The sequence below is a fragment of the Taudactylus pleione genome, unplaced genomic scaffold (assembly GCF_031769625.1).
Source record: "Taudactylus pleione unplaced genomic scaffold, aTauple2 ptg000093l, whole genome shotgun sequence".
In the NCBI taxonomy this organism is placed as follows: Eukaryota; Metazoa; Chordata; class Amphibia; order Anura; family Myobatrachidae; genus Taudactylus; species Taudactylus pleione.
In genome coordinates this window covers 34753632-34766294 of record NW_028284495.1, presented here as the reverse complement: position 1 = coordinate 34766294, position 12663 = coordinate 34753632, and positions in this window count along the sequence as shown.

Sequence of the window (12663 nt, the reverse complement as noted above, 5' to 3'; positions counted from 1 at the left end):
GGAACGTTACATTGAAGACCAATTTGAATGTTTTTGCCTTGTTTATTATAGAATGCGCCTGTTTTGCCTAAAAGCAGGACAGAGATTGTATGTCTAATACTAATGTGGTCTTTATGGCATGGAGCTCTGACACCAGTGCTAGCACAACATTATTATCAGTGTTGATTCCTCAAGCTCCTGTGAAACATAACTTATACTTTACTATGATCTCCTAAAGCAAATTCACTAGCCAATACATAGCAAGAATTGTGCCATGTTTACATACCATCCTTACAAATATGGACTGTTACTTGTTTAACTACAATAGCTTTATAAAATAAAGTTATAAGATGATTTTTATTATGTTTGCAAATCTTTCATGGTTAATCCAGATGCAAAATTACCTAGCTCTGCCCTTCACCCTGACTGAGGCCTTAATACAGAGGCGTAATAGTGATACTTGTTATTTCTATATCCTAAAAGTGACGGGATAGCCCCAGGCTATCAGCCACGGCCAGGTGTGCCCTGGAGAGGGGGACGCCTTTATTGGAGGGGTCCCCAACTCCCCGGGGATCCCTGGCCTGGGCTGACTAGCGGTCAGGGCTGATGCTGCGGCTGGGGGGCCCGGTGAAAGGGCTCCCCTAGCTATGGAATCAGACCCCCGCTAGAAAGGGTCTGGAGCTGGTTTTAAAAATAGGTGGAACCTCACGCCATTTTTTTCAACCTATTTTTAAAACCAGGTCTGGCCCTGCTGCCTGGTGCTGGTTCTTAAATTACGGTGGAACCCTATGTCAATTTTTTTTAAATAAAGACAATTTATATTACATATACAGGCAGAAACATACACAAATCACACTGATCTGTGTATGTTTCTGCCAAACTCGCAGCTCAGGAGGTGGTCTATTTGAAACTTCTATTTCACAGTGAGTTTGCTACAATCTCACACAAGATTGAAAACTCAATTCTTAGTAAATTTGCAAGTTGCTTCTTTTCCATCTAAAGTACTTCCTATTTTGGCCGATGGTGAGTTTTTTCGAGTTTGCAAACTCACATGAGTTTTAACAGTGAAAAAAGAAAACTCACTTCAAACTCACTCGAGTTTGTCTTTAGTAAATTTGCAAGATGAAAAAAATGCCTAAACTCACATGAGTTTGCAAACTCACATAAACTCGAATCTTAGTAAATTTACCCCATAGAGTGGATAAGTTGCCCATAGAAACCAGGTAGCTTCTAACTATTTATCTAATACAGTTTATAAAATCACAGATAGAAGCTGATTGGAAGTTTTGGGCAACTTCTCCACTTTATCTCTCTCCAAGGTTTGATACATCTCACCTCTAGGGAAAAAACGATATACAAGTCGGTTACTCTTGAGGCCAGTAAATGTCAGACGTTGTTACTATACATATACAGTACATTGTACAAAACGTGTAACTTTATAGCATACAAGTAAATGTAAATTGTGTGTATAAATCATGAGTTGGGTTGTTATAAGTTATAATAAATGAGCTCAATGTTCATTAGGAGGACTTGTGTATAACAAGGGGAAATGCACCCACTACTGTAAATGTATTAGAAGTCACCTCAGATTTCTTTGATCGCTATAAAAGCTCTGTGTGCCTACAACCTCATGCTTTTATATTGTCTCAGAATTCTTCAGTGGCTTCCAATATCCATATACATTACATTGGGGTGTGCATTATTCTGTATATCACCTATTATGTTTAAACAATGTCAATAAATAATTTTAAAATGGTTTGTTTAAAGCTAATATAGAAGGAAACAAATAACACAAGGGAGAATAAAATCTAAGGTAAACAACAGGACAAAAAGCATCCCTTTTGCGATTAAGGTAATCATTTCATGGTACAAATTGTATGCACTCATATTCTAACTATTTTGAACAGCAATTGGCTCAACAGAGTCAGATCAAAGAGCAGAACTTACACGGGTAAAAACTAAACACACAAAAATATGTAAAAGAAAAATCCATATAGGCAACATATATTCCTTTGAATTGAGTAAATGAGTTACACAGTCAATCTATTCCAGTGGCAGGTACATATTCATACCAAGGTATATAAAAGGCATAATTTATCCCTGTTTTCCTTCTATAATGGAAGCATATGCTGCTGTGTAAAATTATATCACCTAATATTTAAAAAGGGTAAAGAAGTGAACACATAAAATTAAATTAGAAATTTATGTTGGCTATATACATTTATGCCCTTGAAAGTAATGGATGAGCTACATATACTGAATTACATCATATTTACAATCTCAGCTCTTGTCTGGAAGCATTCATGGTGTCTTTAATAGAAGTCTTAAAACAACTGAATTCAACATCTGGACATAAAATCTGCTACTCCCTTGCACTGATTTTTTTCAAAGATAGCTGGGGAAATTAAATTAATGTCACCTTCATACATTTCGGGTAAATGATATCATAATGTTTTCATTACTAATACCAACAACATTAGTGTATTCTCATAAACTGGTCAACTAAATGGGTTGGAATACTGTATTCTTGTAACAACACAAGTCTGAACTTTTATTTATTTTGGCATTGCTAAAAATACAGGTTGAGTTGCCGATATCCAAAATGCTTGGGACCAGGGGTGTTTTGGATAACGGAGTATTCCGTAGTTTGGAATATTTGCATATCATAATGAAATATCTTGCGAATGGGACCCAAATATACACACAGAATGCATTTATGTGTTATATACACCTTATACACACAGCCTGCAGATAAGTTTATACAATATTTTCAATAATTTTGTGGCTCAAACAAAGTTTGTGTACATACATAAAATTCAGTTCTGTTTCATATACACCCTATACACACAGCCTGAAGGTAATTTTATACAATATTTTTAATAATCTGTGCCTTAGACAAAGTTTGTGTACATTTAACCATCAAAAATCAAAGGTTTCATTATCTCAGTCATGCCAAAATAATTCCATATTTCGGAATATTCCGTATTCGGAATATTTGGATATGGGAAACTCAACCTGTACAATGTATACTTAATTTTTTTACAATAAAAATTAGTATTTATTTTTTATTATTGATTTAGATGCAGAAAATATCAGAAAATGACTGACACTTAAAATAAGATATATCTATCATATGTTGCAGCCAGTCTACACAATATACCAGTATAATCTTCGTTGTACGTTATCATATCTCCCACATTGGTTATTCTGGAATTAGGAAGTAGGGGTGTGGCTGCGAAATCCTGGGGGCATGACTACCAAAATGGGTGTGGCCACACACCCTACAGTATCTCTCCCATGTTATAATCAATATTGTACATTTGTTTTAAGACCAACAAATAAAATACATACTTATCATAATTGGGCAACATTCATTTATATTTGTAATCAAACATTTATTTAAGGTAAGTACAGCTCATTTTTATGTTTGGTAACTCATGTATGCACAAAGTCTACATTTTTGATTTATTGATTTAATAATTGTTCCTGCCATCCTGCGGATGCTATAATTAAGCATTACTACATCAAACTCAATGACTGGTCACTTTTTACTGTATTACTAAACAGTAGGTAATGTAGCTGTTAGAGATGAGCAAAATATTCTGCAAATTGTTCGTCTTGTTTTGCCTTTGGCTGTGGGATGTCACTTTAAGGTGTTCCATGATGGATTCCCATTATCATTTTTGTTCTACCCAGACCTCTTCATTATTGGTTCCTTTCTCTGCCAAATCCAAAACACACTGTAATGGGCTCTATCGTATTAACTGCTTATGTGAAAAGCTGCTCTCATCATAGTAAATCATGCCCTTTGTCTAGAGATGCCACTTCCCCCACAATTACCTTTCCATCACCACCAGCACGGAGAACAAAGTGACAGTGGAGGGATAGTATATGACAGTAGGAGTCACAGGGAAGCAGTTTTTGATACCCTGGATGGACCAATATGTGATGCCACCTATATAATGACATACACAAGTTGTTAGATTTGTGGCAAAGTGTTGTCCACTATGAGCAGTATCCGAACATATGCCACTTGGCCTTGTACCTACATTAGTGCATGCACCACCCTGCCACATTCCAGAACTTAGAGTCACAGGTGGTCACCCGAAGGCCTTTACAAACACCAAGTGGCTTTTATCTGTATTATTATATTCCAGTGATTCACATTTACCTTGGATGGATGATTTGACTCTTCCTCCATTTCATTTCCTTGCCTTACTTTGTTTCCTGTTCATCTCTGATCCTGTTGTTATTGGTAGACTGTAAGGAGTTTGTAATGCATGGGTCTGTTGATACTAATATTTGATATGCTGTTTATATGATAAAGACTGTAATATGGTACATGCATTAATTTTTTGGTCACCCAGATGATATGGAAGAAATCGTCTTAAAGGTGAGTTCCAAAAATCCTTTTTTTTCCATAAATAGTGTGCAACTCTACTTCAAGCTGCACACAGATACTCTTCCCCAGTCTCCAACATTAATGTATACCCTAATAATGATTATTCATTTAATATTAGCTTGTACAAAAGAAATCTGCGTTTAATAAACAACCCTTTGTTAAAAAAAGCTTTGAAGATATTAGCCACTATATTATTAATTCAAGGCCGAGGCAGATAAATAGACTCATTGTAACAGTTGTCAACCTTCTAAAACCATTTCCATGGAGACAGTACTGCTGACTCAATGCATCTATATGTTCCAGATATAATACTGTTTGTGTAGACCTTGCAACACTACAATTTCAATCGTGTTATGTCTTCAGAACATGGTTATATCAAACTTAGAATAGTGCTGAGCGCACGCATCTACAGTATGTACAATTCATAGTCATATTCATCTCAGCAACTCCACTTGTGGCAGATTGGGCATAACTAGGTGGTAATGAGGCAATCTAAACTAAGGTTATTGAGAGTATCTCGTGGGCGTGTAGGTGGAATTACGTGCTATGCAGAGTCGGGTTGGTGCAAGTACATGCTGATAACAGCTGATAATTGGCCATGGTATAAAAGATAGACGGTACTAAGTTCAACAGTCAATAGGTCGATACCAGTTGGTCCACAGGTACAAAAGGTCGACAGGGATAAAATGTTCTCCCCCAGTGCTTAACCCTAAACGTACCATCCAGCAGCCTAATCCGAACCCTTCCCCAGGTGCCTAAATGGTCAAATGGGGTGATGCAGCCTTCGGGCTGAAGGAGCAGCCTTGAGAGCTGATTTGCCTTTGCAAGTTGCGACCTGTGGGCCGAGGGTGAGATGCAGCCTTTGGGCTGTTGAAGCAGCCTTGAGGGCTGATTTGCCTTTGCTAGTCGCGGCCTGTGGGCCGTGGATGAGATGCAGCCTTTGGGCTGTTGAGGCAGCCTTGAGGGCTGGATTGTGCACTTGGGACGCCGAGTTGCGACCAGTGCCGCTGAGTTGACACTGGCGTCCCTGCTCCAGATTGCGCACTTGGGACATTGAGTTGCGACCAGTGCTGCTCAGTTGACACTGGCGTCAGTGCGCCGGATTGCACACTTGAGATGATAAGTTGTAACCAATGCAGCCAGGTTGACACTGACGCCGGTGTGCCGGATTGCGCACTTGTGACGCTGAGTTGCGACCAATGCCACCGGGTTGACACTGGCGACGGTGGTGCACTGGATTGGGCACTCACGTTGCAGGAATGCAGCTGGTGTCACCGGGCTGACGCAAGTTGCAAGATGAAGGGAGGCGCTTCCGGACAAGGAAGCCTAGATGACACAAGCAGCACGAGCACGTGGTAAACGGACTGGGCCATCTGGATGGAACAAATGGCAGCAGACAAACACAGCATAACTTGACTCTGGAACTCGACTGATACACAGGAGACTGGAACAACCGGAAGCACGAGAAACTATCACCGGCATGGAGTGAAGGGCTGGCTGGAATTTAACAAAAACAGGGCCCAACCAGAGCAAGTCTCCCTAGTGAGAGACCAGTGAGCACCTGGGCTGTGCACAGACAGGAGAATCAATCAGTGTGCACCTGACACTGCACACAGACAGGCAGTAATTAGTGTAGCGTCTCAGTAGCAATCAAGATTGGAAATGCTGCTACCACAGATCCTAACAAGAGGAAGGAGGAGACTTCAGCGAACACTTGCCCAGCGTTCAACCCGCACAGCAACTGCGGATTGTGACCGAGGGTAGGTTTAGGCACCATGGAGTGATGGTTAGGGTAGGGAGAGGGGGTTAGGATACTGACCGACAGGTGTCGGGATCCTAACCCTGTCGCGATGCCAGTGCCGGGATTCTGACCGCCGGGATCCCGAATGACGGCATCCTGTACCCATCCTGTATCTAAAGGAGCTGAAAGGCATATATGAGATAACTACAGTGTTTATGCTGAGCTCAATATTTCCTTTATGTTCTCTTTTCTTTCTTTGTTTAGTTTTTTATGGGAGATACATGTCTAACGCAGCAGGAAGAGAATGAGTGACAGCTTGCTAAACTTGCTTTGCAGAAATGTACTGTATGAATTTGTTGATTATACACAGACACAAAGGGCCAAATGTAATAGGGTGAGAGTTTAGAAAAAAGTGAGAGTTTAACAGTAAACATCTTCAAAATGGGAAAAAATCTGAATGACATTTTAAATTGTGAAAGTTTTTTGAGTCTGAAAAACATGCAAGTTTGCTCTGTTGCTTTGTTCCCGGACTCTATTACATTGTCCGAGTTTCTAAACTCTCACCCTATTACATTTGGCCCCTAGACACTGATGTTACAACAGTTCAAATATCTATGCTCTCAGCTTTTTTACCCTCTTGATATGCCAATAGGACTTTAAAGTTGCACATATGTAATTGTGTCAGCTGTAATGGAATGGGGGGGGGTAATACGTTTTAACTGACATTCAGTTAAGACTGAACAAATTTTTATAGCTTCTTGGCTTATACAGTCAGGTGCATAAATATTGGGTCATTGACAGAATTTTCATATTTTGGCCTCTATTCACCACCACAATGGCTTTGAAATGAAACAAACAAGATGTGCTTTAACTGCAGACTTTCAGATTTAATTTGAGGGTAATTACATCCAAATTAGGTGAATGGTGTAGGAATTACAAGGGTTTCTATATGTGCCTCCCACTTTTTAAGGGGCCAAAAGTAATGGGACTATCAACTCAAAAGCTATTTCATGGACAGGTGTGGGCTATTCCCTCGTTATTTCATTATCAATTAAGCAGGTAAAAGGTCTGGAGTTGATTCTAGGTGTGACATTTGCATTTGGAATCAGTTGCTGTCGACTCTCAATATAAGATCCAAAGAGCTGTCACTATCAGTGAAGCAAGCCATCATTAGGCTGAAAAATCAAAACAAACCCATCAGAGAGATAGCAAAAACATTAGGTGTGGCCAAATCAACTGTTTGGAACATTCTTAAAAAGAAAGAACGCACCGGAGAACTCAGCAACACCAAAAGACCCGGAAGACCACGGAAAACAACTGTGGTGGATGACAGAAGAATTATTTCCCTGGTGAAGAAAAACCCCTTCACAACAGTTGGCCAAATCAAGAACACTCTCCAGGAGGTAGGTGTATATGTGTCAAAGTCAACAATCAAGAGAAGACTTCACAAGAGTGAATATAGAGGATTCACCACAAGATGTAAACCATTGGTGAGCCACAAAAACAGGAAGACCAGATTAGAGTTTGCCAAACAACATCTAAAAAAAGCCATTACAGTTCTGGAACAACAAGAGTATGAAGAAGAGTATGGAGAAGGAAAGGAACTGCTCATGATCCAAAACATACCACCTCATCAGTGAAGCATGGTGGTGGTAGTGTCATGGCATGGGCATATATGGCTGCCAGTGGAACTGGTTCCCTTGTATTTCTTGATGATGTGACTGCTGACAAAAGCATCAGAATGAATTCTGAAGTGTTTTGGGCAATAATATATGCTCATATTCAGTCAAATGCTTCAGAACTCATTGGACGGCACTTCACAGTGCAGATGGACAATGACCCGAAGCAAAATGCAAAAGCAACCAAAGAGTTTTTTAAGGCCAAAAATTGGAATGTTATGCAATAGCCAAGTCAATCCCATGACCTGAATCCGATAGAGCATGCATTTCACTTGTTGAGGACAAAACTGAAGGGAAAATGCCCCAAGAACAAGCAGGAACTGAAGACATTTGCAGTAGAGGCCTGGCAGAGCATCACCAGGGATGAAACCCAGCGTCTGGTGATGTCTATGCGTTCCAGACTTCAGGCTGTAATTGCCTGCAAAGGATTTGCAACAAAGTATTAAAAAGTGAAAGTTAGATTTAGGATTGTTTAGTTTGTCCCATTACTTTTGGTCCCTTAAAAAGTGGGAGGCACATATAGAAACCGTTGTAATTCCTACACCGTTCACCTGATTGGATGTAATTAGCCTCAAATTAAATCTGAAAGTCTGCAGTTAAAGCACATCTTGTTTATTTCATTTCAAAGCCATTGTGGTGGTGAATAGAGGCCAAAATATGAAAATTCTGTCAATGTCCCAATATTTATGCACCTGACTGTATCTGAATATTTACATGTTTGCGTTTAGTTGTATAAAAATAGGACATATGTTCTTTTTTTTATTTAACTACTCTGTTGTAAACAATTTTAAATAAGATAGCAAAAATCTACTGATTGTCCCACAGTATCGGGGTCCAGGAAATTCACTGCTCTAACAATGTGAGTGCCTCCAACATCGTTGTAAGGAAAACACTCACTGGAATAAAAATGGTAAAGAAAGTAACAAAAAACATCATATCTTAAGTGCTAGTTTTTTTATAAAGTTCCAATTGCACAGTACAGTAAAAATCATTATAAAAGAACATGCCATAGTAGGTAAAACAGAAAGAGCAAACGCACACAAAAAATCAACAACAAAATGTCACAAAACCTAAATAGTTTCTTATCTAGACACAATGAGAAATCATAACACATGACATTTTCCATGGCTTGAGAAAGGTGATTATGATACATTCATTATGGCTCCCTCTCTATTCAAAGTAAGCCAAGTGCTCCAGCTCTGCACACTTTGCCATTATTTTTCTGTATGATAATTTGTAAAATGTGAAAGCTAACAGGAAAGTTCGCTAAAATTGGGACATCAAAGACTGCACAGTGATACAATGAGAGACAGATAACATGACCCAAGGAAAACAATCTGTAGATAATGGACTGTAATATGTCGTAAGACTACATCCAACTTAAGAGGAGATCAATTTTAATCTACTAATGGCAACACAGTATGAATAACAAACCCTAAGGGTATATTTACTAAAGTGCAGTTTTTTAGAAGAGAAGATGTTGCCAATAGCAACCAATCAGATTCTAGCTATATTACCTTCTATAAGATGTAAGATAAATGTTAAGTAGAACTGATTGGTCAAAATGGGCAACATTTCCACTACTGAAAACCTGCACTTTAGTAACTATACCTCTCAATGCTCATATATCTCTAATATCAATTCAAGTTACAAATGAATACAAATATTTGTAAATAATCACTAAGCAAAATTGTTATCAATAAAAGAGAAGCTACTGCAGAAAACAGCTTTTAATATCTTTACATGGTAGTGTGATGTGGTTCTCAGATATTGGTTTTTACTTTTAGTTGCTAAAATAATCAAACAGACGGCAATTATTTTGGTGCAATTGAGGTAGTTTTCGAATGGTGACAATGGCTTTAAAAGTCATTGGATTTGCTATTGAAATTCCATTCCCAGTTATACATGTAGCAAAAGAGAGTATTTTGTATAGTAATGAATCCAGAAGAATACAATATGAAGTGAAGATTAGTTAAGTAATATTTCCCATTAATAAGAAAAGTTGCATTGATATATTTTAACTGAGTATAAAATAGCTGATACGATGTTATAACAAAGTAATTCCATTCTATACATGATTTCTGTTTACAACTTTTTAGTTTAAACAATCTGGAAATAGAAAGCCTCCTACAGCTTTGTTTGGTTTACAGTGGTGATGATCAATAACTATTGCTATCTGCAAAAAGTGTAGGTTTCTAGTTGTAATTCCCAATGAATCTATGTGCTATCAAAGAGCATAGCATCATCTAATCTTGCATAATAGCTAAATGTTTACATCTGTATAACTTTCATATAGCGTAAATGAGGTAGTTACCAAGTGCTTCTATTGTGGAAGTATATGGCCAGCCCCAGCAGAGCTATTTGGCTGCCCAGGAAAATCCCTGCCTGGACTGAGTGGATACAGTACAGTTAAAAATACCATAACTGCCATGTCCTCTATTAGATTACAGCAGTCACTTGGGGTTATAGCGTGTACTGCAAAGGTTGTACCTCCTTGAGGTCAGCACAGTTACTGGTGGTCAGCGTTGATATGTAGTCTATGAATAGTCAATCTGAGAATCTGTATGTAATTAATACATCCCTACTGCCTGCTCTATGAAGCCCAACATTAAGACTTATTTTTGACACGTCTAATCCTTTAAAAATAGTGACAAATGTATCAAGCCTGTATCAAGCCTTAGCAACCAATAAGCTTGTTGCTAAAATTTAATAAATACACTCTATAAAATAATATGTAGAAGCTGACTGATTTCTATGGGCAATTTCACTCTCTGGAAGGCTTAATATATGTTCCCCTTAACAACAAAAGTATCCCAGACAACTTACGATGACTACGAGTGATACATATAACTACTTCATCATAAAATGGAGATGTATAGCACTTATACAATTGAGGGGTCTATGTACAATGAGCTCCTTAATATCATTTTTCAAACACTGCTTGTAAAGTAGGAGCTGATTGGTTGTTACTTTATCTCCATCCAATTTATCACTTTCCAAGGCTTAGAACATAGACCCCTCAGTATATTATCCTCATACTTGACAAGCATGTTATCAGCATTCCAACAGTTACTCTTTTATTCTAAAATGTCATTTTCCCCTTTAGGCATTTCATTTTTACATGATATATAAAACTCCATAAATGTACAGTATTCCTGTATTGTCCATTCAGCATAATATTATAGCACTTATACAGCAGCTCTGTAGAGTATAGTGATACACAACTCATGATGAATGGTGGAATTGTTCGCTATAAGCTAATGGTGTTCATAGTAGTTTCACATATGACTAAGACTGGATATGCATCATGTGTTTCCTTTTGCTCATTAACCATATCTAAGGTTCTAATGTTGGAATAAAAATGGATTTGACAATACACTTGCTCTGAGATCTCCTGGCCTCGGAGAACTGGTCTAAACATTTATCTTGTGATCTGATTTCTATTTTAATTCAAATGTCTGTTTGGTGCATATTGTGTTTAACAATGCAAGAAAAATGTAAGTTTATATTGTATAGTAAATCCTAGACTTTATCCTCTGTAGTGGTATCAGGTATCTGTAGAATAAACATTTATGTTAGAAAATACTATAAGCATGGATTTGTACTGTAACTATTTCTTGGAAAACATGTGAATGAAAACAGCTGTAATGTATAGTTCAGTTAGCAAAGCGTCTAAACTTTTATGTGGTCACTTCATCTAGTACATGAGAAATAGAGGGTTGAGAATTGGAGGCCAGCCATCCTCGGTTGCGGCATTCCTCACCATTCTAACTGGATCACAGCAACAATACCTGTGTTTGATCAGCCCGCACGGAAGGTAACATTGTATCAGCTCTCAACTGACTATGGGGGTCATTCAGACCCACTCGCGAGCGGCAGTACGCTCGCAAGTGGGTCGATGTTCCCCACTGCGCATGCGCACGATGGAGGGAGCTCCGTCGTGCGCATGCACGAGACTCGGCGAGTGAAGGACTTTCCTTCGTTCGGAGTGTCTCATCGATGGTGACTTACAGCACGCCCCCTTTGGTGGGCGTGCCGGGGGCGTGCCTGCCAGACGGAGGCGTTCCCAAGGGAACGCCTACCGTCTGAAGCCGGCCCCACTGACATCACTAGTGATGTCAGTGGGAGTGATTTTGGCTCTGATAGAGCCAAAATCACTCCTGGCCTTGCGGTTGAGAAACCCAACCGCAGGCTTTCACTCGCAGTTCCGATGGTCACGATGGTCAAGACCATCGCGACCATCTTTTTGCACGCTCGTATATGCTGTGGGTGGTGACCCACAGCTATACGAGCGTCCAGGAGGATGCTCCATATTAATGGAGGTGGGCCCTGATTCAGAGCGAGTGCTCTGATCAGAGCGTCCGGCTCTGAATCAGGGCCAATATTCCATCTGCCTACTGTGCTCAATTGCCAGATGATGCACAGAGTATTACCCCTTCATTAATTGTTATATTACAAGCATGGTTCTTCCTGAAGGTTTATAATTAGCCACTGACTTTTTAATGTTTTTTGGTCAGGGACTTTTTAAATAATAAATTCTAGATTGCTCATTTGCATGATTTTTACAACTAATACAGCTGTTACATGCTTTCTGATTGCCTCACTGATTAACATTTGTATTGGTCTATTAACTATAATAAACATACAATTCTTTTTTTTATTATATATTTCCTGCATTGGTTTGAGTGACCCTTAATTGTGTTTAACAGATTCTGTGGCTGCTCTATTGCTCATATACCCCTCTTTACCTAGTGGGGGTGACTATATTTTTTGTATATCTTTGTTACTTCATCTAGTACATAATGAGAGAATGTGCTAACTTCATTGTTGTTTTATTTAAGTAAAAAGTCACATAATTATTC